A 13,974-nucleotide genomic window follows, 5' to 3' on the forward strand; every position below is an offset into this window, starting at 1 on the left:
TGAAGCTGTTTGTTGTTTCTTCTGTTCCTGTGGCTCAGATTAGGCAATGGAAATGTTCTGTTTAACAGCTGTAACTCTTTCATTTTTCCTTCTAAGTATAATTCCCGATTGCAGGAACACTGTAATATTGCCACCACACAGACCTGTCAGGCCCAATGGTGGCTGGCTCTTACCATTCTTCTAAGAAGCCTGCTGTAGGGAAGCCCTGTTTTTCTCAGCTCCTTTTAGGGAGAAGTTGGGCCATGCCTTCTACCAGGTAGTACTTGATATCGTGCTGGTCCGTCCTTTATGGAGCTGAAGTGAATCCCCTCGGGCTTGTGGCTGGATCTTTCAGTGGCTGCAGTAGTCAACTGGATGAAGTCATCAAGGCCACCACAAACGCAAACCTCCATGCAACCTGGGATTAGTCTGGGCTGCGTCCCAGGAATGTTATGCATGGAGAGTTTTGGAAAACTTTGAATTCCAGAAAGACATTAAGCCCTGTAAAAAGCTAACTGTCTATCTGCTATCTAGAGGATATCTTTAGATAAGGCAGGTAGTGGAAGTGGTTCTGAAGAAGGCAAAGACTGTCAGGACACTCAGACTCATTGGCCATGTTTATCCACAGTGCTGTCAGTTACTGAGGGACAGATACATGAGAACGGCCTGTCCTTTCTGTGCAGTGTCTGGCTCATAGTCAAAGGTATATCACCCTTTTCTGTTACATGTGTACTGGATATGAGATGGAGGGAAATTAGTCATGAGATAGGCTTGGATTCATAGGCAATGTTTTTTTTAAATACATATGAGGATGTCAGAACACAGAAGTTAACTGATTTGTCCAGGATCATGCCGTGAATGAGTCAGAGGCTGAGCTGCGACTGCACTCACCTTGGCCTGGTCTCCAGCCTCTTGTCTTTCTCATGAGGGCAGCGTTGAGCACACGAAAGATCATGAACTGGAGGTCACAGGGCTGACTTACACAGGGGTTCAGCGTCAGCCTGGTGATGTGCCATGCCTGCAGCCATTGGGTGCCACTCTGATCAAAAGCCCAGCACTGAACCAGTCTGAACCTTCCTTGACAGGAGGGAAAAGAATCAACAGGCAGGGAGCAAAAGGAAAGATTTCTAAGCGTGTGGTCATTGGAATTGTATGGGTCCTTGAAAGTCTCTAATTAAATCTGGTTCCTTCCCAGGCCCATTCTCTTCCATGAACTCGAACCCGTGAGTCCCAACTGACGTATAGCACCTGAATTATTTTGAGAGAAATGACTCCCACCCAATTCGTCTATGGGAACTCAAGAATGTACTGTCTCATGCAGCTCAGGAAATACCTGCTTATCAAAGAAATTTGGGCAGAAAAAGGCTAAAGTCAGGAAGAACCATCAACTGCCCATGGTATTGAGGCTCTTATAATCTGCAACCCAAACATCCATATTGGCTGGGTGTCCAAAGGGTTTGTTGATGTCTTTTAAGCAGTAAAATATCTATAACAATAAGCTTTCCTCTGCCCGAGTCACAGGACCACTTTTGTTCTGATACATCCTAAAAGCTTCATTAGCTACCTGGCAGAAGTTCCAAAGCAGCCACAGTTCCTGAGCATTTACAAGATTAAGATAAAGAAATGCCATCCCCAAAAAAAGTGGTCAGCTGAATATCTTTGATCAGAGTTTCTTGTTGTTACGGACCTGCCTCACACACACCTCAAGAATGTGACAGCAAAGGCCTGCAAACAGGAATTGCATGAACACACCCGCCTGTACCCTGTCCAACCACCTGACCTCACGTGCACCATACCTGTGTGTTATCATTCTTACGAACTAAAGCACTAGGAGAAGGAGCAAAGTATGCAGCTGAAACACAAGGACTTATAACAACATTTCACCTTGGTCAAGTGTTTCTGTGACCAGGATATGAACTGCTGCCTTTTTATCTATACATATTTTCTTCTTTATTTGATACTTGGACTCAAACTCAGGGCCTCACACTTGCCAGGCAGGTGCTGCTCTAGACATATTTTCATTTAACTCCCATAATAAACCTAAAATGCCCAGATAACAAAATAAGAAAGGTAAAGTGAAACTTGAGGCCACTCTGATTCAACTGTTCATATTCTTTAATGCTTTTTAGGGAAACATGCTCACCCCATAGGATCTGCACAATTTGCATTCTAAGTGTAAAAATCTGGAGTCCTTTCTACATTACGCGTTTAGCATCTCAAAGTATATATTTACACTTCCTGTCTGCCATCCATAGAGATTCTTGACCCTGAAAAGGTGTAAAACTCAGCATCAGAGTATTTTTCTCTGCTCCAGGACAGTCACAGGCACACACACATACATACACACACGCACACATGCACGCAGGCAGATGCACACACAATGACCATGATGACAATTGCCCATAGGTCACCATTTTGATCCTTTTATGAAGATGTGAAAGAAAGTTATTCTGAACTCCTGGTTCATAAACATGGTTTTGTCTTTTGTTTGGTTCATTTTAGTAAAGAAAACAAAGTTTTCATTTATCGTATCAAGGTTTCTAAAAAAATTGGTTTCTGCAATGACATTTTTCTTGGAGAAAGCTATTGTACAGTGCTTCAGTGGTTTTATTTCACTTTCATAGAAGCCCTATGGGATATGAATCAATTTAGGTACTACCCTTTCTGACAAAAAACTTGAGACAGACTCGGGCTCTGTGAATATTTTCCTCTCTCTCGCTCAGCTAACAAGTTCCATAGATCTTGGGACTCCAATTTTTCACACATTTTTCCTAATACACAAACAGTGCTCTGGATTCTTAAGGCCTAAAAATGGTAGGAATTGGGCCCACAAGCTCTTTTTGTAAATTAAAAATACCAAATGACTACACAGCCTGTTCTCAGCTATAGAAACCCACACAAACAAGTTTCTTTTCTTTTGACTAGAAGAGAGTTCTATCAGGTCAGAGTGATAATAATGTTATTCTAATTAGATTTTCATAGAGTGATAAAAAGACTTCAGTTGTCACTTAATAAGATTTGCCTTAAAGGCAAAAATCTTTGAAGCCAATGTGCCTATGAATAGAATAAGACTTTATGCCAGGAGAAAGATAAGAAACCACAGTCCTCTAATCTGTTTTGTAGAACAGTATTCATAAGTAAGGGTCAGAGCTCCATGGAGCCTCCTTATTCACAAGACCTTTCCTGGTTAAACCAACAACCAGACGGACATCTCATCTTCAAACAGTTGGGAACTAAACAAGTCTGAACAGAGTGGAAATCTACTATGAGTATACTTCAATTCCAGTAGAAACCAGCTACAGTTAAGGAGCAATTCTTGTACACTCTGAAGTCCATTTCAGCCTAAGATGTTCTGAGGGATCAGGGAGCCCTGCATCAGCTATGCATCTGGAGGAGATCAAGTACTGTCTTCTTCCAAGAGCTTCACTGGAAATTGCTGCTGGCTCACTGCCTGGGTCTCCATCCCAAGTGATAGTCTTGCTATCTGTGCTTTTACTTTGGAATTAATGTGCGTCTTTTTTTGTACATTTTGTCTCCATTTTTGTGACATCAGAGGTTCTACAAATCTGAGTGCAGGAGAAACCATAACTTGGGAGCAATAAACAGGGAGAATAAAACTTCTGTCCCTGCCCCACACCCGTCCTCTCTACAGCTCCAAGGTCAGTTTTCCTAGCGGGGTAGTTAAGGAACCGAAGGTCACAAAAAGCTGGCAATTCACCCTGCCTTGGAGAGGTTCCCGGAGAGTAAAATGAAAATGAGATTGTTTTCACATGAGGTCTCTGGATTTGCAGGACAGGTTTCAAACAGTTTGAATTTGCCATTTCACTACACACTGAGGTGACCCCCACAAAGTCCTTTTTTTCCTCTAAGCCAAAACGTTATCAAAAAACGCTTCCTGCAGAAAACTCAAACTAGTAGAATTCCTTTTTGTCATCACAGGACTGATGTTTTCAAGGCTGCATGTCTGAACCTTGTAGAGTGCATTTGGCTGGAGCGCATCTGTGTGTTTATGGAAACATGGCTGTCATCCATGGGGCTACTTTGTAGTGATCATTAGGGCTCACAAGGCAACCCGCTGAAAACATGGTTAGTGTATGAGCAGCATCTGAAAGGAGAGGGAAAGCAGAGGCCAACAAGAAGATTTTGCAATGACTTAGTAGGTGGTAGACTTTTCCAGAACCCAAAGAAAGCCAGTACCCCAATCTGAGTCTAACAATTCCCAGGAGACGTACCCTTAATTTCACACACACACTTTTTTGTTCTGCTGAAGTTAACTCTTCTTTCTAGCTAGGAATCCTGAACATAGGTAGAAACAATCGTTCGAATTTCTACAACCTGACTATTCTCTACCAAAACTTATCTCATCTTGCTTCTCTTTGCAATGTGGAAATTCCCTATTCTCTGTAAGAAATCTTGTTACAGCCAACAAAGGTACCTTCGCCCTTGCTCCGCAGTTGTCTTCCTCTAGGGATTTTTAGACATCTTGGTGGTGGCTGTGTTTCATATGCACACTCTCTGTGAATGACCAGAAACACTGATGTTTGACAATAGTTCCCTCCTCTTCCCCAGAAGAGTATGGGGTGCTGTTTTTAAAATAGGATTAAATAATCTTGCTCATCAGACAGGAGGTTTTAAGTTTGCCAAATCATCCAAACCCGACCTCGCGGAGGTGTGTGTATGATTGTGTATGTGTGTGCTTTTAATCACTACTACAGTACCTAATGTTGAGTTGTCAGTACATATTTGTAGGTACTAATTAATTGGTAATAAACTCTGAATTTAATAGAGAAATGATTTAAAAAAATCCCTTGGGCTGGAAGTACTCATTAGCAGTGTGGAGGGACTAGTGCACCGAAGGTCTGCTTGCTTTTCTGTCACGTTGTATGGGATGGCACAGCAGATAGGGTGTTTGGTTTTGTTTCTGAAACTGCTACGTGACAACCATCAATACGCAGCAAGCCATGTCACTCTGTCAGCAGTGGGTTGGAAATATATTATCTCTAATTTCTCCTCTAACTTCTTCTACATATGGTCTTCCATGAAAAATGACAAAGTGGGGATCAGAAAGAAAACATGGAAATGATTTTAATCTGCTGAGGCGATCATCCTTACCTTGTCAGTAAATGAAGTGGAAGGGGAGAGGGAAAATGGCTCAAGAGATCTCAGGTGTAATTTTAAGGACGTCGCCAGTCTTTGTAGAGAAGGGCCCCCCCAGCCAGGAGAATGCAAGGAGTCACATCTGAGTTCCCCCGACTAGCTGCAACACTGGTGTTGCTATTCATCTTCACCACATACGCGTCACTAGCAAGACCTTCAGTGAGCAGGCAGTCATGACCCTCACCCTTCCTTGTAAATAAATGGAAGCCCTTAGATGTGACATTACTTGCCCAAGGTTACAAAAACATAGCAGTGAGTCAGATGAAACTGTGTAAGCTTGATGCCGGGAAGATGGTGATATAAGCAAAAATGCAGGACAGTGAAGGACAGATCCTCACGTCCTCTGAAGTTCACAGAACAACGATCAAGGGAGTGGAGGAATTTTTAATCTGGTCTGGATTTGGAGCCTGAGCCTGTCCACGCTGGGCCATCCTAGCGGCCCGGATTGTGGGAATTGGGTGCCTGTGCTCCTGCCTCTTCTTGCAAGCTTCATGAAAGGCCAATTGTAATGAAAAAAAGCACATCAGGAAGTGAGGCCTCATCAGAGATCTTCCCTGAGGCCCTGAGCTGAAAGGGCAGCCTTCTCTGCTATAAGGACAGCGTGATTTCTCTCCTATCATCTGCAGAAATGAGTGGTCATCAAGATGACTGGAAGAACTATGATGTTCTCTCCCAAACACTCAGGCTTTTTATTTTTTACCTCTGCAGTTATTTCATTCCTCTCTGCTCTACTTCCTCAAGTAAGAAGTAAGAATAATGCTTGCTCACTGAGACGTGCGAGAGAAAGCAGCCCAGGGCAGTACCTTCCAAAGAAAACTGCTAATTGCATTAAACAGCAAGACATGGCATAAAGTGCCAGTAAGAAAAATAACAGCATCATGGACCACACTGGTTCACTCCAACCTGTTCCCGGGGAGTACGAAGACTGTGAAGAACCACGTTCCCAGCTGATGGCAAAGAACCTCTGGTTGAACAGGGAAACACTGAACGAAGTTGAACATTCATGGTTGTATGTCTAATAGCGTTTAGACTGTGCATCTTCTCACGCCTATTTCGGTCCCTTTTTAAAGATGAGAGAGTGTGCAGCATTGATTATCATGATTGGGGACTCTCTGATAATTTTCTGGGGAGGGAGATAATGGCATTAATTCAATAAGAACAGACTTTTTCCTGGCAGTGTGTTCAACCGACTTTATGTTGTACTCAACAAAAATCTTACTAAGTCTTCCCACTTCTTAGCTTTTACTCTACTCCTAATACCTAAGTGATTCTTTCTTAATCTCTTGAGGAGAAGGAGAGGTAACACAATAAATGCTTAGTTGATGCTTCCTACAATCATATTGACTATTATCACGTTTTAGAAGCCATAAACCAAAGATCATCCAAAGGCACCCTGGGGAGCCTTATACCTTCCATCAAAGCCAAATGGGAGAAGGATCAGCTTCTGACTTAACCACGTCCTCTTACTAAGACCACAGAATCAAAAGAGGTCACAGTTCCAACAATCATTATCAATATCAAACTTAGCCCAAAAAAAGACTTTGGTGCCTTAAGATGCTCCCATTAAATTAAAAATGAAAACAACAAAAAACAGGTAAGGTGATTTAAGATGAGTCAATCCACTCATGGAATTGACCAATGAGTAAACACCAGCTGACACTTTTTTAAGTTCTACGGAGCCAGTGAGCACACCAGGGCTTCTTGAGTTCAACTGAATTCTTATTATAGGACTAGCTTCTCTAGTTCTCTAAGAGAAAAGGAGTTGTGAGTATACAGTAAAATAAACTCTTTTTCTGCTTTCAAAAAGCATACAGCTACCACAGCCCTCAATTGCTTCCACTCCTCAAAGAAGTCAGATCCATCAGCTTCTCACCCAAGTCTGAGTGCCTGCCCAATAGTTAAGGTAACGGCAACTTAGCCAGCAAAAGTGTTCCAGAGACCCAGGGCTGTTCCTCGCAGACTTGTTTATTCACTGTTCCTGGGACTGAAGGGGCGGGAGGCAGCATTTTAAGCAGAGGAGGATTTAATGCCGTAAATCTTCTACCACTTGGAAACTCCAAGCATCTTGCTGTGATTGAGGTAGAACTAAAATAATTTACAAGTAGCGTGAGTGTGTGCTGTGTGGAAAGAATCCTGGTGTGACCACAGCATTAGAACAATTTTGCAATACGAAAAATATTGTCTGAATCTATTTCTGGATGTGGGTGACACAAAATTTGAATGCTTGTTTCATTTCTGGAGTTAATTAGTGTCTGTTCAAAAGACAAGCCTTAAAGACTTCTATGGATAGCAGACCCCTTTCTCAAAAATAGCTGCAATACATTTTGATCATTTTTAGGAAAGTCACACCCCAAGGACCTTCGGCACATAAGAAATTCATTTGTGATGTCTAGATGAATCTCAGACTGGTTAATGATGTGAACTTCAGATGTGTTCAAGTAACTCTTGGCATGCTGAATTATACATCCTATTCCATCCAACTTATTTTAAGTGGTGTTATAAGCAAGACACACTAAGGAAAGTCAGGTAAACTGATCAATAGATATAGTGATACGACCACTATTTGCCAAACTGTGTGTGCAGCCTGCTCTCTGAACATATTTTTTCTTTTATTTTGCAGACATACACTCTAACCATGTCTGGTTTTGCTTAATCTTTGGCTGATCCCTTACAGAGATTATCTGAAGGTTACCATATTTTTTTTTTACCACTATCTGATAAACTTCCAAATATGATACTACCATTCTTTGCCTGTGCTCATATTGAAATCTTTCTTACATTAACTTAGGTAAACATTTAGTGTGCAAGTGAAAATTTCTATCATTTTAGAAGAATTTTGATATTTCTTAGGGATGGGCTAACAGATTGTTGAGTTCACTGATTGCTTCAGAAAATCAGATCAGAAGCTCCTAATGGACCAAATTTCATGTTGTTTCATTCTTTCATCCATTAAAGAATGTATGTAAAGATTAATTAGTCTAGATTCGGCTATATAAATATTCAAAATACCTTTTACAAATAATATAAATAAAAATGAAAAATAAGGCACAAGGAAAGTATATTTGTTGCATAAATAACAGATTACTGTTTCTAAAGAGTATTTAAAAATCCACACCAAATAGATACAACAACTTAAGAGAAAGTTGGACAGAAAATGAAGTAACAATCCACAGAGAAGAAAGGTATATGGTCTATAACCATATAAACAGATTTTCAACCGTTAAAAAGGAAATAAAGGAAAATTGAAACAGTAAGGTAATATGTCCTATTTATGAAATTGGGAAAAATTGAGAACGGACAGGTATTGAATGAATATGTAGGGTACAGGTATTCTGACATTTTATTGCTGGTGGAAGTGTCAGTGGCCCCAACTTCATTATTAAAGACGGTTAATCATAATATACCCAAATGTGCTAGTGTGAGTAATGTTTGATTTAGGAAGTTCACTTTTAGGACTTACTTTTAGAAAATAGTAAGAGTACAGAACATAAAAGTTTCCCATAATACACAGACATTCATATAGTGTTTGTTAGTAAGAGCAAATTTTTAAAACAGCCTCAATGTTCATCAGAGCAGATTTGAATAATAACAGACTTGTGCATGTGTATACAAGGATGTTCTGCAACCATAAAAATGATGAGATCAGTGCAGAAGTATAGTTCAAAGCTTGAACTCCACGTGTTTAAATTTTAACGCTGCCATTTACTTGCTCTGGGAACTTGGACAAATCATTTGACCTCGGAAAGCATCAGTAATCTCATTTTTTTAAAAAATAGAGATAACACTAAATCCCATGTATTTAAACTGAGGTAAATTAGATGAGAATATGAATGTAAAGCTCTTAGCATACTGCCTAATACACAGTAAGGACAGAGTTACTGTAAACTTTCATTAGGAACAGTTTCTTGATTCAGAAGTGTGAAAGAAGAAAAATTAGGATAAAAATAATACTGTTGGATTCTTCTCAAGATAGCACATTAGCCCCAAGATTTTGCTCTTGATCATCTCTGGACCTTATTGAAATAAAAGTACTTTCCTATGAAGAGAAGGAGGCCAAGTGTGGAGGCACACCCCTATAATCCCAGCACTCAGGAGGCTGAGGCAGAAGGATTGCCACGAGTTCAAGGCCAACCTGAATTACACAGTGAGACCCTGTCTCAAAAAAGAAAAAAAAAGGAAGAGTTCACAACAGAAGAGAAGGAAGGAAAGAGTTATTAACAAACTGCTAGAAGATAGAAAATAAAATAGAAGGGAAAACATACCAAGCAAAAAGAATTGATTTATCAAACAACAAAATGCTATTAAAGAAGAATAATCTTAATAAGAAAGTTACCTTAGAGATTAAACTTATTTGTTATAACAATCAACAGACAGACTCGGAAATAAAGTTCAAGACATATTTCAAAATTTAGAGCAAAATGACTTGATGGAAATGTGAAGAAAAACAATTTAATACAAATAATAAATAGTAAAAGTAGAATACTTAAAGCACTGATATTAGTCACTTTCCCATCTCTGGCACAAAATACCCAGCACCTGCAACTTAGAGGAGAAGAGGTTTATGGATCATGGTTTCAAAGGGTTCAGTTCATGGTTGGCTGGCTTCCTCCAGGCAGACACAGGATGGTGGAAAGGCATGGAGGAAAGCTACTCAACTCATGGAGGAGTTGAAGACAAGAATACATTCTTTTAGATCATTCCTCCAAAACCTAACTCTTCCAAGCAGGCACCACTTGAGTATAGCCCCCTATGATCCAGTTACCTTCAAATGCCTCATCTTTAAACACCTGAGACTTGTGGGAGACATTGTAGATCTAAATGATAACAGCAGTGAACTATGTGTCATATACTGGTCCACATCCACTTACATGTATTGTTTCAATTAGTCTTCTAGTAACCCTATGAGGTAGCTAATAATATTATTCCCTCTGTCTTGTTTGCAAGATTGAAGCATTAAGAAATTTACCCCGAGCCACATGGTTAGTACAGAAAAGCGTTGGGGTACACACACAGCCTGTGTGGCTCTGTACTGGATTGTCTCTGTCACTTTGGCATCTTCTGGTCCTGGCTATGGTCTGCTGCGCCTTGCTAAGAAGCAAGAACTACATTTCTAGCCTCCCCACATGGTTCAAGATGAGACTCTAGAGCCAGTATGAGTGACTAGGAAATAAGAGAGGCCATTATTCTCCAGGGGCAACTCTAGGCAGATAAGTGGGCAGAGGTGGATATAAGGTTTGAAGAAGCTTTAAGTTTAGCGTCTGGAGGTCATGCATATGAGAGCTGTGCACTGAACTAGGCAGTTCAGAACTTTTACTCCTCCAGTGCTTCCAGTGCTGGAGGCACACAGAAAGGTTTGTGTTCTCCTGATTAACTCTGACATACAATCTCCAAACATTGAAATATAATCTTCGACATCTAATATCTAGCTAAAAATTGAAGGTAAAAATTTTTCAAAATGTCAAATCTCAATGATCAAGAGCCACATAAGTTATTTGAAAACATTAGTGTCCAGCAACTAATGAGAAATTGATGCACAAGTGAGAAATAAAATACACAAGTAATCAACTTTGTGTTGTTTTAGAATATTTAAGACTAAAGGAAAGTAAGATCTCTTTGACAGGAAAAGAAGTAACCAGCAAGGAATACAAATTAGCTGGTTCTGACTTATGATCAACATTGTACGATGCTATGTAGGTATATATGATGATGCTCATCAGCATTTATGATGATGTAATGATCTCAATATTGTGTGATACAGTGGGAAAAGGCTTCAATGCCCTGAGGAAACATGAATGACTTCAACCTAGAATTCCATACCCAGCCAAACTATCACACAAAGAATAGAGTAGGGTATAGACTTTTTATTTCTGATATAGGGGATTGAGCCCAGGAAATCTGCACTCAGTTATATCCCCTTTTCTTTCTATAAAATTATTTATTTGGAGACAGGGTTTTACTAAGACAATTAAGTTGCTCAAGCTGGGTTAAATCTTGCAATCTTCCTGTCTCAGCCTCCCAGAGGTTGCACCACCACTTCTGCATGGACATTTTTTGGCAGTAAAGGCTCCAAACATTGAACTGCTTGCACAATATTTTAAACAACAACAACAACAAAAATCCCAGTTTATTTAATGTTTCTGTGGAACACAAGGCAATGATACATAATCATTGCAGAACTATGAATTTATTTCCATGATCATTAACATACGTGACATAGCAAGCCTCCACATTTATGTATATTATGTGGAACAAAGGCAATAGCTATTATGCATAAAAAGAAAGACAGAACACGTAGGAGGTGAATATGGCAAACTCGTGAAGACAGTACATGAATGACAGAAATTTGGCAAACACTTTGCCAAAAAAAAAAAAAAAAGACAAAGTATGATTTCTTCCAACTATATTCACATTTTTAATGCTGAGACATAAAGAGCACTGTGGAACCAAAATTAGAAACTCAGTTACAGCAGCCCTGGGACAGAGGAGGCCATGGACTATAAGTTGGTGTTCACCCCCTTCCCCAAAGTTAGCACCGTTTACTTTGCTTCAACTGCATTCATCCCTTTCACTCCAGAAGCCCATAACTGTGCTTTGGCTTCCCAGGAAGCCTCTCCTGCAGGGAAGAGAATCTGAGAATTTGAGGACCAGTTGAGTGTTCTCTTTCACCTGCAAGTTCCATGTCTCATAAAGTTATATATACATCAGTCCAACTCAGGTGCCAGTAACTTAATTTTTACTTTCATTTCCCTCTCCTTTTTAAAAATCTTTCCGATTTATATTGTTCAATGAATGTAATAGCAAATCTTACTTGGAGTTGATAAGAGTTTGAGTAGTAGTATTAATGCCACTAACCTCACTGTCTTATGAAGCACCCAAGTCCCCAGAACCCAGAAAGCTGTAGGTACATGGACCCAGACAGTTTCTGGTCTGGTATTGGAGTCAGCATGCTTGGTTCCACATATCAACTTTGGAGCTGTAACAAGAAAACATTTATTGAAAGGAGATCAAATAGTTCAAAAAAATGGCAAGAAGGCTGCAGGGTGAGGTCTTGTGTGTGAGAAACAAAGGAAGCAAAAGACAGCCCACATGAGCAGAGGAAGAGTCTGTTCAAGGTGCTGCCCTTGGCAATATCACCACGAACACAGCTATAGCTCCACAGCCACACTTTGATTATCACCTCAGTCAGAAGCACTGACTATAATCTCTTAAGAGGTATAAGCCTGGGCTGAGAAAACCCATCCTTTACTTTTCTACTGTAAATTTGTACTTTAGCATTACAGTAGCCAGTTGTGCTTTTCAGTACATTTCCCTGAGGGATACAGGAAGGAATGCATGTATTTATTCAGCATGGTGAATGGCAAGGAGTGTGCACTTGTGCAAAAATGTCAAAATGGGATTTGGACCCACCTTTACACTCCATCTAACTGGTTTTGTTTACACGATGTTTACACAAGCATCACAGAGGGTCCAATAGACCCATATCAGTCTAGGACTTGTTTAAAAATTTCTTTCTTTTGATTTTTCTTGTAGTACTAGCCCAATTCAGTATAATGGTACATGAAAAACCAGATCTGAAGGTTTTGGAGGAGGTCAAAAGTGAATCCACAGATTATTCATGCACAGATAATGAAGATAATCCATTTTGCTAAAATACATGCTTTCATAACAGAAGAGTGGTGTGGGTAGATGATGATGATGATGACAACTTAGACATTGGCCATGTGAGCCTAAGTTCCTGTGACAGTGAAATGGGACAAGAATCAACTGATACTGACATAGGGAAGGCAGACCTCCTTGATTCTGATGACTAAGAAAACAGCAGTGTGAGTACTTAGCAGTATTTGACTTAGTTTAAATGTTTCAAAATGACCACACAACCAAATGGAATGGAATAATCCAGTGTTAGAACTAGGTCCAAAAATGTACAGAAGGTCTTGGCATGGATGAAATGTATTGGACAGAATGCTAGCGCTGCCATTCAGTGTTGGAAATTGTAACAGACGAAATATTCCAAGATGCTGTGAAATACACAAAGGCTGAAATGCAAGTAAAGAACTCTGTATGCACCAGTGTGTCAGTCAGGGTTTACTTGAGGAACAAATATAATACAAGATAAACAAATGTACAAGAAATGACAAGTTTGGCTTACAATGGTCAGCTACAGAGTTGGATGAGGAAGCGTGCAGAGGGTGTCTGCATGCTGGAGACTGAAGAGCCCAGCTCGGGCCTGGAGCTCGCTGCAGTGTCCGTGCAAGTCTGTATCAAAAGGTTGATGGGTCTGCGACAGAATGCTGAAGAATCTACAATGAAGGCTAGAGAGCCAACACCTGAAGGCTGAAGAGTCCCAGATAGAAGCCCAACAGTCTGCACCAGAAGCCAGGAGACGGCCAAGCTGAAGGCAAAGACCAGAGCTCCTCTGAAGAACCAGCACCAGTCCTTCCTCAATTCCTTTTTTTATGCAGTCTACCTGCTCGGAGGAGGTGGAGGTCATCCTCTACACCCATACCCTCTGTATACGTTCCTCTTGCACAGGCTTAGGATGAATACAAAGTAAGCACCCTGGCTCCCTTCTGAGTCACATAGTTAACCTTCTAAACTTCTAAAATTAACACAATAACAACATCCCAGAAGGGTAATTGCCTGTCCTTTTTACCCCAAGATGCAGAACTGCTGAGTCACTTAGCCAAACCTCTAGACTCCCCAAGTTGACACAATGTATCAACCATAACAACCACTAGCCATATTCAAAAAAGTATGTTTGTGACACCTCATTAGATGGACGTAAAGCATTCATAGGTCTGCTGTACTTAGGACAGATTTCTCACGGTGATCACAGGA

The sequence above is a fragment of the Chinchilla lanigera genome, unplaced genomic scaffold, assembly GCF_000276665.1.
Source record: "Chinchilla lanigera isolate Chin_1 unplaced genomic scaffold, ChiLan1.0 scaffold00026, whole genome shotgun sequence".
Classification (NCBI taxonomy): domain Eukaryota; kingdom Metazoa; phylum Chordata; class Mammalia; order Rodentia; family Chinchillidae; genus Chinchilla; species Chinchilla lanigera.